At 37.9% G+C, this 13,961-nt stretch overlaps 1 protein-coding gene across 1 annotated transcript in view; it reads left to right on the plus strand.

The window, feature by feature from the left end:
- The first annotated feature begins 440 nt into the window (after positions 1-440).
- The window catches only part of LOC136387006 (olfactory receptor 1M1-like), a 33,742-nt gene continuing 20,221 nt past the window's right edge, over positions 441-13,961 (plus strand). Inside the window, exon 1 of the mRNA XM_066358085.1 lies at positions 441-484. The gene's annotated coding sequence lies outside the window, so the exon portion shown is untranslated. The remainder of the gene's footprint in view (positions 485-13,961) is intronic.

Genomic DNA, 13,961 nt, shown 5'->3' on the forward strand with positions numbered 1-13,961 from the left:
AACTTCAGATCATTGTTCTTCTATGTCTGGTAAACCCCATCAAAGTCTAGGTGAGGTAGCCTTGGCCACTTTCTCTTGAGGGACTCCTTGATTTACATATCATGATCAACTCAAGGATGTCCCTATCAAAGTAGGAGGTTAGCAGAATAAGTGATGAGCCAGTATTGGTACAAAAGTACAATCAAACAGGTCAAGATGATGGACCATTAGGCAGGCTCTTCACAGGTGACCTATTCCATTCATCTTTTACATGGACTTGCCTCACAGCTGCCCCTACATGGGCTGGGAAACAAAGACCTGTCCCTACTTGTAAAACATAAAGTAGGGGACTTCAGATTACCTGGGTACCAACACTAAGGAAAGACATTCTCTTCTTCCTTAGATGTAAAAGAGAAAAACAGATGCTCTGTTCTCAGGAAGTACAGAAGGATGGTGACTCCCTGGACTCCTGTGCAGAAATGAAGGTCTCTGGGATGAGGCTCAGGTGGGCTGCATACTGATCTGGGCATGGCTGTTGAGTGGGATGGTCACAGGCAGTCTATTTGTACTATCTGTGTCCTTGGCAGTTCAGTATCCAAAGCTCTTCATTCATCAAGCTCTTTTACTCTCAAGAGATCACAGGGCAGCACAGATCCTTGAGGAGCAAGACTCAGAGATGAAGAACTTTGCTTTGGTTGCTTCTCTCCCCTAGGAGGTCAATGCACGCCGTCTTCCTCCCTCTGCCTTTTTTGGCTCACATCCATCTCAAATCTCTTGTACACCTCAGCCTGTCTTTTTGTTTTTGTATGCCTATCTTTTTAAAAGGGATATTCAAAGCCAACACTGTCCTAACAATAATATCAGAAAAACTGATACTATACTTAAGCTCATAAATTTAGGGTTCTTTATATTGTAGATGTATATTACCTGTACAAATACATGTAATATTATAGTGAATATGTCCTGAAAGTGCAGATACTATGGGCTAATTCTTTGTTTAGCTCATTAAATGTTGATTCTGTTTCTGCATATTGTATTTAGCATTTCATAATGTACTCTGTGTACTCAAATGTAACAGGTATTTCATTCTCTTTTTAGAATTTCAATAGCAAATCTCTCAGTTTAATGTCAATGGTTTGAATATACTTTTTACATTATGGACCATGGTTTGAAATTCTAGTTATTAATACTGTTATTAATAATAGTTATTTATACTATTGCTTTCTAAATTGAGAAACTCTAATTTTATGGTAAGAGTTCTCATGTGTATATTGGGAACTGTCATAAAACTTCATTGGGTTGATGCAATGATGGGTAGTGAGTAGGCTGAAAGCAGCGAGCACTGTGCTCAGCATATGGGATCCTAATGACATTTTCCTCTGAGAATCTTGGTTATATATAAGGAAAGAAAGAAAATATCAATGACATTAATATCTTTTGGCATTTCTATAAAGCAATTAAAATGAATTGAATAATAACATAAACTGAAAATATGAATCAAAGCAATGAAAATCTACAACAAAGAAATTTGATATCAAGTCTGAAGCATGAAAAATACTAAAATATTTTATTTTTTAATTTATTAATTTTTAGAGAGAGAGGAAGAGAGACAGAGAATGAAAGAGAGAGAGAGACATCAACTTTTGTTCCACTTATTCATGCCATCTGGTCGAATCTTGTATATGCCCTGACTGGAGATCAAACCCACAACCTAGGCATATCAAGGCGAAGCTCTAACCATCTGAGCTACACGGCCAGGGCCTAAAAATATTTTTAAACCTACACAGATATGTTTAATTTCTTTTTAAGTTATTTAAGTATAACAAAAAGTATAGAGAATAATATGAAAGACTGAGTACCTACTACTCAATGTTATCAAATTCACACACTTTACCACCCTTTCTTTAGATATCTGTATTGAAAGTATAATAGGTATTTTACCTGAAGGAACCACTACATTAACTTGAGATACATTATACTTCCTGTACTTTTTCTTATATTTGGTTTTATTTTTTCATAGAAAATGCATGTATTTTTTTTTTTAATTCAAAAAGTTGTAACCAGGTCTTGGCTGGGTAGCTCAGAGCATTGTTCCCACGCACCAGTGTTGCGTGTTCAGTCCCTGGTCAGGGCACACACAAAAATCAACCAATAAATGCATGAATACATAGAACAATGAATCGATATATTTCTCTTTTTTTTCCCCCATACCTCTAAAATTGATAAATAAATAATTTAAAAGAATATTTGTGAAAAAAGCTATAACTAAGTAGAGTACACGCCTTTTTATAATTGGCTATGGTACTTAATATATATGGTTTTATTAAATGTGATACATTCAGTTTTACTTGATATATTTCAATTACCATAGAATGTTTCACTATCTTGTTACATCAAAATTCATATATTCATTTCCTAGTTGAGAGATATTCTGATGTATACTTTAACTAAACACTATAGGTAACTGTTATATACTATGTATATACATATATATACACATATACAATATGAAACCATACCTGGGGATCATCACATTGGCCTTGCTCCTGTGAAAGAAACAGAGAATACTAAAAGGGCGCCACTTCCATGTATATTATTTTGCTCCTTTATTTTAAAAAAGACATGAATATAGCACAATGACAACATTTGTTAATTCTGGAAAGCAGTAAGTAGTTGTATTTTTAAATTATTATTACAATATCAATGCTGTTCCTATAATTTAAGATATTCAGTAGTTTTATAAGGAGGAGCAAGTGGACAAAGGAGTGAGGCTACTCTATCTCTCTGAGCCAACACTTCCTCTTCCAGAGTCCTCTCCACCAAGCAACAGAAATAACAATAAGCTCTTCTGTAAGAAGAGGTATAGGCGGAAAGAGGAGGATAAAACCTCTCTCCCAACACCACCACAAGGATGCAAGTTGATGTCAGAGAATTTTATATCAGTCATCATGTTTGAGAAGTGGAAAATTTAGGCTCAAGAACAAAATGGTTACTGCCATTACACAGAGTGAAAGACTAGCATAATGAGTGTTCTGTGTCATTGTAATGATACAAAAAGAACATGTTATGATGATGACAGACAGGCAAGAGTCACACATGGGACTTGGTGTTGATCATCTTAGGCATGGATTCTCTTCACAGAAGTGCAGGGAAGAAACTGTAGTAAACACTCGCCCTCATGCCCCAAGCCTTGTCTAAGCGACTTTAGGTTACGGGCTGGCATTATTGTGAGATGGCACTTGAAGTTCTGTCTCTGAGAAGGTCAGAGGCACTGAGTAAGGTCCTGGGTTTCTGGAGAAGAGGGATCTTCTCTGGGAAGAAGCTCGGGTGTTACTTTGTGACGGGGCAGGACTATTGAGTGAGGTGGTCACAGAGAGACTATTTGCTGTCTCTGTATCCCAGGGGGAATAATATTTAAAGTTCCTCATTAGACAAACACTTTTACTGTTATTCGCATCCCAGGAGACTGTACATTCCAAAAGACCAAAACTATAAAAGAAAGAAATTCAGAATGGCTGATGCTCTAACCAGAGAGGCCAGGTGTTCCCATCCAGGCTTCTCCATCTGTTTCTTTCACATTTATTTCCTATACATTGTACACATGGATATACCTTCTTTCTCCAATTGAATTTCAATCTTCAGTTTTTTAGGTATAAATCATGGCATCTCTATCTAATTAATGATATCAAGAAACCAGATTCTAATTTCAGGTGTGAAAACATAGTTTATATATGTGGGTATAAAAATGTATTTATAAGTGTAGAAAACTGCTTTTAAAATGGAATCATTCAAAGATGTTTCTCTCTCTGAGTCAAGAATTGTTCCCTGAACCTGATCTTCTCTTTGTATATTTTATACAGCATATTATAATTTATAATCATAAACAATTATGACCATAATCAATATAGGCAGACTTCAGAATTTTATAAACACCTTTTCCAATTTCATCACAATAGTTTCTGTGTATAGTACTAGATTAGTCCACTGCAAGGCAGACATGTAGACAGAGACCAGCATGTAGGGGTTTACTGGGGAGTTCTTGGATTAGTCCCCATGGAAGAAAAGGGACTAATGTAGGACTGGGCAGAGAGAAAGTGAATATAATGGAGTTCCAATGTCAAACTCCCCTAACTCTGCAGAAAGTTCTACAGTGGGAATGTTGCTTCAGAATTGCTGTAAATTGGGGCGAGAAGTCCAGGTCTTACCACTTGCACAGATCAATCATTATTTGCAACTCTGGCAAGAAAGAGTGACCTTAGGTGCACTGGTTCTCTTCTGAGAGGTTGACCCAAAAGGGGACTGGCCTGAGAGGTCTCTGCCAAAAGCACACCTGGAAGCTGGGGCAACAGCTGATTCTCCGTGCAGAGGCCGAAGGTTGTCCCATCACAGAGGCCCACATTTATCTCTCATATATCACCTGTCTCCCTTCTGAGGAACACACCCTCTCTGAGCACTGGCTTTTCTCTTTCTGTGCAGTTTAATCATCAGCACTTACTTAGTACAGGGCCTGGCAACAGTGTGTTCTCAATATGTGCTAAATGAATGAATAAATGCATTAGAATCTTGAATATAATTTGACACATTTATGGAGTAAAGACCTAAACATATGATTATTTTCATGAAGTTAAGTAAAAAGTATTGGAATACAGTGCAACATCCTTCCATGATGATAAAAATAGTGATGTGAGAATAAAGGAATATTTCAGAAAGAATTTACAGTAAATTAAATATTTAATGGTCAAGATACTCAAAATATTCTTTTTGAAATCCGAAACAAATATAACTGATGCTGACTAACACTGTTTTCATACAAACAACATACATTGCTCACAAAAATTAAGGGATGTTTTATCACTTTGTATTTATTTTGAAATGTTCCCTAATTTTTTCGAGCAGTATAGTTCAAATTTGAGTCATTAAGAAGAAATAAATGATTTGACCTTGGGTGATGGGCACACAGCACAACCAACTGTTCAAATGATATAGATTTTTTACCTAAAACCTATGAATGTTTTTGCATCAATGTCACTCCATTAAATTTAATTTTCTAAGTAAAATTATAAATAAACATACAACATAACAAAAATATTAACAACTAGGTAAATAATGCCAAAAAACTATACATAATTTATTAGAAAGAACAAGAGAATGTTTACATTGTTAAAATAAAAAAGGTGAGGTTGCTAAAATCAAAATACTATACAGATATTAATTGCATGACTTTACAAAGCAAAACATATTTAAAAAGGGTAATTTCTAAAAGCCACTATTAATGAAATGATAAATAAATACCTGGAAAGGGGTCTAAGAAAAGATATGAAAACATTTTTGGAAAAATCAGTAAAATTTTACTAAAGGACACAAAAGAAGACCTTAAAAATGGAAAGAACATTTTAATTTTGGATAAATATACACAATATCATAGAGATCTTTATTTTCCCCCAATAGTTTTTTAGATTTAAGACCAATCCTGGAATTTTACTGTCCTTCTCTCTGTCTGTATGTGAGAAGCAGATTTTGAAATTTGTATAAAAGAGCAATGGAGGATGATTATTCACCTTGATGACAAATAACAAAATGAAATATTGGCCTTACCAAATACAAGATAATATGAGCCTGACCAGGTGGTGGCGCAGTGGATAGAGTGTTGGACTGGGTTGCAGAGGACCCAAGTTTAAAACCCTGAGATTGCCAGCTTGAGCACAGGCTCATCTGGTCTGAGCACAGCTCACCAGCTTGAACCCAAGGTTGCTGGCTTAAGCAGGGGTCACTCACTCTGCTGTAACCCCTGATCAAGGTACATATGAGAAAGCAATCAATAAACAACTAACGTGCCACAACAAAGAGTTGATGCTTCTCACCTGTCTGTCCCTATCTGTCCCTCTCTCTGTTTCTGTCACACACAAAAAGAAAAAAAAAAGATAATATGAAGCTATAGTAATTAAAATGTTTGGTTCTGGGACATAAAAAAAGTAGTAACAAAAAAAACTTCTATATGAAATTTTTATTGAAGACAAAGGAAGCATTGGATTTTTTTAATGGTAATGTACCATGTGATCCATCAATCCTACTACTGTGTATATATCTAAAATAATTAAAATTAGGTTCTAATAGAGGCCCAGGCTGGTTGGCTCAGTGGCAGAGTGTCAGCCTGGCATGCAGAAGTCCTGAGTTCTATTCCTGGCCAAGGCACACAGGAGAAGAGCCCATCTGCTTCTCCACCCTTACCCCTCTCCTTTCTCTCTCTCTCTCTTCCCCTCCCGCAGCCAAGGCTCCATTGAAGCAAAGTTGGCCTGGACACTGAGGGTGGCTCAATGGCCTCCACCTCAAGCACTAGAATGGCTCCTTTTGTAATGGAGCAACTCCCCATATGGGCAGAGCATCACCCCCTAGTGGGCTTGCCAGGTGGATCCCGGTTGGGCGCATTTGGAAGTCTGTCTCTCTGCCTCCCCACTTCTCACTTCAGAAAAATACAAAAAAAAATGGGTTCTAACAGAGATCACCCATGTTCATCACAGCATTAGTCACAATAGCCAAGTTAGCTAGGTTATAGAATCAACTGAACTGTCTATGGCCATTAACACATGAATGGATAAAGATTTGAGATACACACACACACACACACACACACACACAATTTAATATTATTCAGCTAGTAGAAAGAAGAAAATCATGTTTGCAACAACTTGGTTGAAACTTAAAGGCATTCTGCTAACGTAAGTCCAACTGTATAAGATCATTTATGAATGAAATCTAAAAAAGCCACTTATAAACAGAGTAGAGTGATGGTTACCAGGGTATGGAAGGTGGGAGAAATGGGGAGATGTTAATCAAAGGGTATAAACTTCCAGTTATAAGATTAATTTCTGAGGATATAATGTACACTAAAATCTTGCCTCAGGCTCTACTTCTAGAGACCCTAAGAGAAGAAATTGAGTTTAGAGAATTAACATTGTATAAAAAAATTATAGAGCTGGAAAACAAGTAATGTTGGGTTCAATCCCAAGTTAAAATAAACTTGATCATTATGTTTTCTAGTCATTTTAGAATACTCTGGTAATAGAAGAACCAAGCATTGTGGCTCAACAAGGATTTGTATCACTTTCACGCATTCTAGAAACCCTAGCCTAAAGTAAATGGCACAGGATCAGAAAAAAAGATATCCGACCAATGAGTCAGTAACTAACTGCAGAAGTAAAGTACACTCCAAAAATAGTTCCATAGAACAAGGAGACAACCAAGAGGTGAGACCTACAAGTGGAAAAGGCTTTAAGCTTTTCTCCTCTTTTTGGCATTCTCAAAACAGAGGAGAGAATTTGAGTGTAAGAGAAAATGATTCCACACAGAGGAATACCAAGCAAATAGGATTATAACAAGATATATAAGGATGTTATTGATGAGGGTATTAGAACACACAAGCTTAATGACCTGAGCAAGCTCACAGAAGAAGTGAAATATTTCTAGATCATTGCAAAAGGACAGCACAACACCTTCAAACTGTGGAGCAGTGCAATTGCAGTGCAAAGGAACAATGAGAGTAGAATGAGTTGAATACAGAGATGGACATGCATGATAACTGTGTATCTCAAGGGGTGACAAATGGCTACGTAGTGGTCATAAGCCATTGCTGCATGAAGAGAATTCTCAAATCCACCCCAAATCATGACAAAGCCAATCTGGGTGAGGCAGCCTATAAAAGTGATGCTCTGATTCTGTGCTTGGATGTTCACCAGCATCTTTGAGATGATGATGTGCTTATACAGATGTCAGTAAATGACAGGTTGAAAAGAAAAAAGTACATGGGGGTGTGCAGGTGGGAGTCAGAGCTGACGACCAGAATGATGAGCAGGTTCCCAGAATGGTGACCGGTTAGATGGACAGGAATAGGTAGAAGAGGAGGGGCTGCAGCTCTGGATCATCTGTCAATCCCAGCAGCAGGAATTCTGAAACATCTGTTTGGTTTCTAAGTTCCTTGTTGTTGATGAATCTGATGGCAAAGATGGGGTGAAAAAATAAAATGAATGGTCCCCAGGCATGTAGCAGTTGCATCAAATGGAAATTTGATAGGCATGTCAATTTCTGGTACCACTTTAGACTTACTGCAATTATCTCTGGGAGTGATGGCCAGCAACCTATATTTTATCAAGCTTTCCAGATGAACCTCACATTTGTAGAGTCTGAGAACCAGCGTTTAAACTAAAAGAGAAAAAACTTTGTTTATATGGTGAACCCAAGAGAATATTCAGATCTTTCCTTCTGATAATTTCTCATGCCATCATCATCTCTCACTCTTTTTCTTTTCTTCCCTCTGTTTATTGGCCCAAATATTTATGGATCACTAATTCTGCTTTTAATCTGTGTCAAATGCTGAGACTGAAACAAGCAAACAAACAAACAAACAAGACATGGCATTTTCTTTTTGAACTATTTCTTTGTCTTCAAACAAACAGAAAGATGCGAATGAAGTTATTCAATCCCTTGTTAGAGTATGGTCCCAAATTTTTTTTTTTTTTTTTTTCTTTTTAGCTGGAAACAGGGAGAGACAGTCAGACAGACTCCCACATGCGCCCGACCGGGATCCACCCGGCACGCCCACCATGGGGCAACGCTCTGCCCACCAGGGGGTGATGGTCTGCCCCTCCGGGGCGTCGCCATGTTGCGACCAGAGCCACTCTAGGGCCTGAGGCAGAGGCCACAGAGCCATCCCCAGCGCCCGGGCCATCTTTGCTCCAATGGAGCCTTGGCTGCGGGAGGGGAAGAGAGAGACAGAGAGGAAAGCGTGGCAGAGGGGTGGAGAAGCCAATGGGCGCTTCTCCTGTGTGCCCTGGCCGGAATCGAACCCGGGTCCTCCGCACGCTAGGCCGACGCTCTACCGCTGAGCCAACCGGCCAGGGCTATGGTCCCAAATTTTGACATGCTCAGAATCATCTGAAGGGTTTATCAACTTACTGATGAGGCAGATGAGCTTGTCACCCATTTACCCATAAGAACTCTTAGGAAAAGTGAAATTGCATCATGAACATAAAGTCGATAGAGGGTGGAAAAGACCAGGGTCAGTACATGTTACCTGACCCTGAGCTGATCAACCATTGTTAATGCTGCTGGATAATAGAGAATTGGCATTCCTAAACCATCACTCAGATTTTATAATATCCCTTAAAATATTCATGGTGATGTAAAGTATAACATAGAAAATATAGTTAATAGTATTGTAATAACTATGTATGGTGCCAGGTGGGAACTTGAAAACCAAGGGGGAATCAGTTTGTAAAGTATTTGATTGTCTAAACACTTGTACTGGACACTGAAACTAATATAAAATAACATTGAATGTAAACTGTAATTGAAAAGTAAAACAATTAAAAAATATATTCATTTTGAACAATGTCCCATATCTTTTTCCTTCCCTACAAGATTTTTCACCTCAAGGTAAGGTTGTTACCCTAGAAACAGTGTATAGCAGATTATAGCATCTATCTAAGTATGCACTTTCCAATAGATTTAAAACTGTTCCCCATAAAGTTGGAACTCATAAACTCTTTAATGCAGTGGTTCTCAAAGTGTGCACCAGGGCACACTGGTGCGCCCTAGAAGATTTCCCGGTGTGCCCTATGGTATTCCAGGGAAATATGTGCCTGTTGGGGACCAAAAAACCAACAGGGTTTTTGGAGTTTAGATTTGTGGGGGACAGAGGTGTGTGGAATTGGCTGTAAGCTGACAGTCTGCCCAAACCCCCACCTCACTTGCCTGGTTATGTTGCTAAAAGCTGTTAAGGTGTGGTGCTGGATTGTTTACACTACCCCTCATGTTCCCCGGAAAGACTGGAGGCAAGTTTCTTCTATCCTTTGGTGTAAAGTTAAGATGATATGTATGGTGGGGGATTTGGATTGATGATTAAACATAAGGAATTGTCTCTTGAAGCCTTTTGAATTTCTATAAAAGAAGAATATATGGCAATATCTTAAAAAGCTTTAAACATTTTACTACAATTTTCAACACCCTATTTATGTGAATTAGGGTTTTCTACTCTCAATACAATTAAGAGTAAAAAGAGAAGAATTCTTCAATGTATTGACGAGGAAATGAGAGTTTGCCTTTCAAATATATGCCCAAACATTGAAGAAATCGCTAGGGCCCTGGCCAGTTGGCTCAGCGGTAGAGCGTCGGCCTGGCATGTGGGGGACCCGGGTTCGATTCCCAGCCAGGGCACATAGGAGAAGCGCCCATTTGCTTCTCCACCCCCTCCCCCTCTTTCCTCTCTGTCTCTCTCTTCCCCTCCAGCAGCCAAGGCTCCATTGGAGCAAAGATGGCCCGGGCGCTGGGGATGGCTCCTTGGCCTCTGCCCCAGGCGCTAGAGTGGCTCTGGTCGCTGCAGAGCAACGCCCCGGAGGGGCAGAGCATCACCCCCTGGTGGGCAGAGCATCGCCCCTGGTGGGCGTGCCGGGTGGATCCCGGTCGGGCGCATGCGGGAGTCTGTCTGACTGTCTCTCCCCGTTTCCAGCTTCAGAAAAATACAAAAAAATACAAAAAAAAAAAAATTGCTAGGACACATCAGGCTCATGTTTCTCATAAACACAAGAATAAAAAAACTTAACACATTCATGCCGGGACCTGCCGAATTTACTAAATCATACAAAAGTGTATTTATATCTATCTATCTATATATATATATGTGTATATATATATATAAAGATAACTTTTTTATCATTTAAAAAAATTTTAACTCCTTTTTATTCTAAAAAGCATAACTCAAAAAATGTAACAAAAATTTTTTAATGTCAGAATAAATTCAATTTTGTTGTATTTATTTTGTTTAATTACCATAAAAGCATGCTTGGACTTTATTTTTTCTTTAATATTTGACTTAATTATTATAACATATTTCTCAGAAATTTGTATATAGTGCGCCTACAATTATTTGTAAGATTTTAAATGCGCCCCGACTTCAAAAAGTTTGAGAACCACTGCCCTAATATAAATGCTACTCATCTGCATTAGTGATTAATTCTAAGAAAGAATGGGCAAACATCAATGACTTTTTATTTTTTCCCCCATTCTCTTTTATTATTAATTTTAATGGGGTGACATTGATAAATCAGGATACATATGTTCAGAGAAAACATCTTCAGGTCATCAATGACTTTTTAAATCTCATTCTACAGGAATTTTTTTTTTTTTAATATTAATTTTTTTATTTTATTTTATTTTTTTATTTATTCATTTTAGAAAGAGAGAGAGAGAGAAGGGGAGGAGCCGGAAGCATCAACTCCCATATGTGCCTTGACCAGGCAAGCCCAGGGTTTCGAACCGGCGACCTCAGCATTTCCAGGTCGACTCTTTATCCACTGCGCCACCACAGGTCAGGCCTCATTCTACAGGAATTTCTTCCCCTAAGGTGATAGGTGCCTTGTTATTTAAAAAATAAACAAACAAAAAAAACCCAGCTAAATAATGTGAAAGAATATGCTCCCCACCAGAAAAAGACAAGAAAATAACTACAACTTTTTTGTCCTTGGGAGACAGATGATTGCAACATTGGACAATCTTAGAAGATAATTAGGCATCCCAACACTGTGTTCTTATAAAAGCAATCATTCTCATTGCCTGGGGAGAGAGAAGTGGTCATGACAGCCTTTTCATCACTTGGTGTATCATGTAAGCTCAAACAATGACTTCAACCCAGACCAGCACTTGCTTTTTGTGAAGGGGGGAAATTGCTCCTATATGAAAAGCCTGGCATTCTCATTTTTTATAATGGAAACTATCATAAAATCTTATGGAAATGTTGTAATGATGAAAAAATAAAGGAAAAGCATCATTGTACAGCACTCAGCACATGATGCCCTCTTGTGAACATTTCCTATTGTGTTATTGTTTCTTTGTCCCAAAAAACATCACCTTGCACATTTCCCTTCTCACAAGGAAGCAATGGGGTCAGCAAGTTGAGGTAAAACCATAGAAAGAGAGAATGTTCCTAGCATGATAACTGCACATTTCAGGGGAAAGATTATGAATTGAAACTCCAGCTGGGAACAGTTATCACATAGAAAAGGAATAAAAGCATCATCTGTTATATCAGTATTCATTTGAAATGGACATATGATGTAGCAATTTAAAATGAATTAAATAATAAAATGGAATATATATACAAATATTGAAAACTCATAAGAAGTATTTTTGAAAGACAAAATGTGCATCATTAGAAAATTTTTAATCTGTTTGGCACCCTCACAAGTAATAATCCATGATATTCAAGCAAAAAAAAAAAAGATAACCATGAAGGACTAGGGACCCACCAGTTAACAGCATGAAATTCACACACTTTATTGTTTTCATGCCAGGTGTTTTTATTGCAACACATAATACAAGTATATATGAAGTCTCACATCATGTATTTACACAATCTTGATTCTTTCCCTTTCCCAGGGAAACCACTATACTAACTTTATATACATTATTCTCCTGCAATTTTTACTATAATCAGTATTACTGCTCCATAAACCATTGCATTATTTTGCATTTTGAAAGCTTTATATAAACAGAACCGTGCAATACATGTCATTTACACTTGGCTTTCCTAGGTAATTTATCTTTTCTTTATTGTCAGTATACTTATCCTGCTTCATTCATTTTAATTATGAGGGAGTATTCCAGTATATAGTTTCATGTTTTATTTCTTCATTCCATAAAAGATAAGCTGTCTGGTTAATATCTTTTATCTTATACATGCTTATGAAGACATATGCAATATAAAGGAACGAGGGAGAGATATTAGCTCTAGGAGAGGGAGAGTGAAAACTGCTAGGGATACCAAAGGGGTGCCTCTGTATGAGTATTATTTTGTTTCTTTCTTTAAAAGACTTGAAGTTTCACTTAGTGTAATAATATTCAGATCCATTCATGCTGCCATAAAATGTAAAATTTCCTTTTACAGCTGAGTGGTATTCCAGCGCAAATGTCCCACAACTTTTTTATCCTCTCATCTGATACTGGATACTTGGGCTGTTTCCACATCATCGCTATTGTACATAACAATGCAATGAAAATAATAAGCCAGTCAGAGAAAGACAAATGACACATGATCTCACTTACATGTGAAATATGATGAACAAAATAAACTGATAAACAAAATAGGAACAGAGACATGGATGCATGGAACAGATTGACAGCTGTCGGGGGGCGGTATTGGGAGGCTGGATGATAGAAGGTGAAGGGATTAAGCAAAAACATACATATATATAACACACAGACACAGACAACAGTGTGATGTTTGCCAGAGGGAAAGGGGGTGGGGTAGATGGAGGTGGCCAAAAGGAGAATAAATGGGATGGAAAGAGACTTTGCTTTGAGTGATAGGTGCACAATGAAGTGTGTAGGTTATATTTTGTTGAGTTGCATACCTGAAACCTGTATGGTTTTGTGAACCAATGTCACCCCAATAAACTCAATAAAAAAAGATCTGGAGTTGTACGAGCCAAATATCAACAAATTTGTTAATTCTGAGTTAAAGGGTGATCATGTTATAGCAGGAATTAGCCACAAACAAAGATAATAAACACCCAGACAACTTGATGGGGGAAGAAGGATTTATTAGTAGCTGGCAGAGCACATGAGATTAGTAGCACCAAAAACACGAGCTCCCCGAAGTAAATTTTTTTTCACCTTATATACCTTTAGAGCTTTAGTTTTTGCATGGCAAGTGCCTGATTTCTTTGTCTTCTTTGTCTGCAGACCTACGTGACTTTTGTGTTTCCAGGAGGGGAGGGGGTAAGAGAGGAGGCCTGGACTGTTGGTCCTTGACTATTCACATAACCCATTCTTCTTGCTGGTGCTACAAGTTTATTTCAGGGAACTGATAACAAGGACCACAGCTCTGGTTTGTTACTTTTCAAACTTTTTCAGTCAGCCCTTCCTCTCCCAGTCCGTAACGCTAAGGTCACTGGCTTGAGCGTAAGATCACAGACATTGCAGTCCTCTCCTGC

Source organism: Saccopteryx leptura, unplaced genomic scaffold (assembly GCF_036850995.1).
Source record: "Saccopteryx leptura isolate mSacLep1 unplaced genomic scaffold, mSacLep1_pri_phased_curated manual_scaffold_41, whole genome shotgun sequence".
Taxonomy (NCBI): Eukaryota; Metazoa; Chordata; class Mammalia; order Chiroptera; family Emballonuridae; genus Saccopteryx; species Saccopteryx leptura.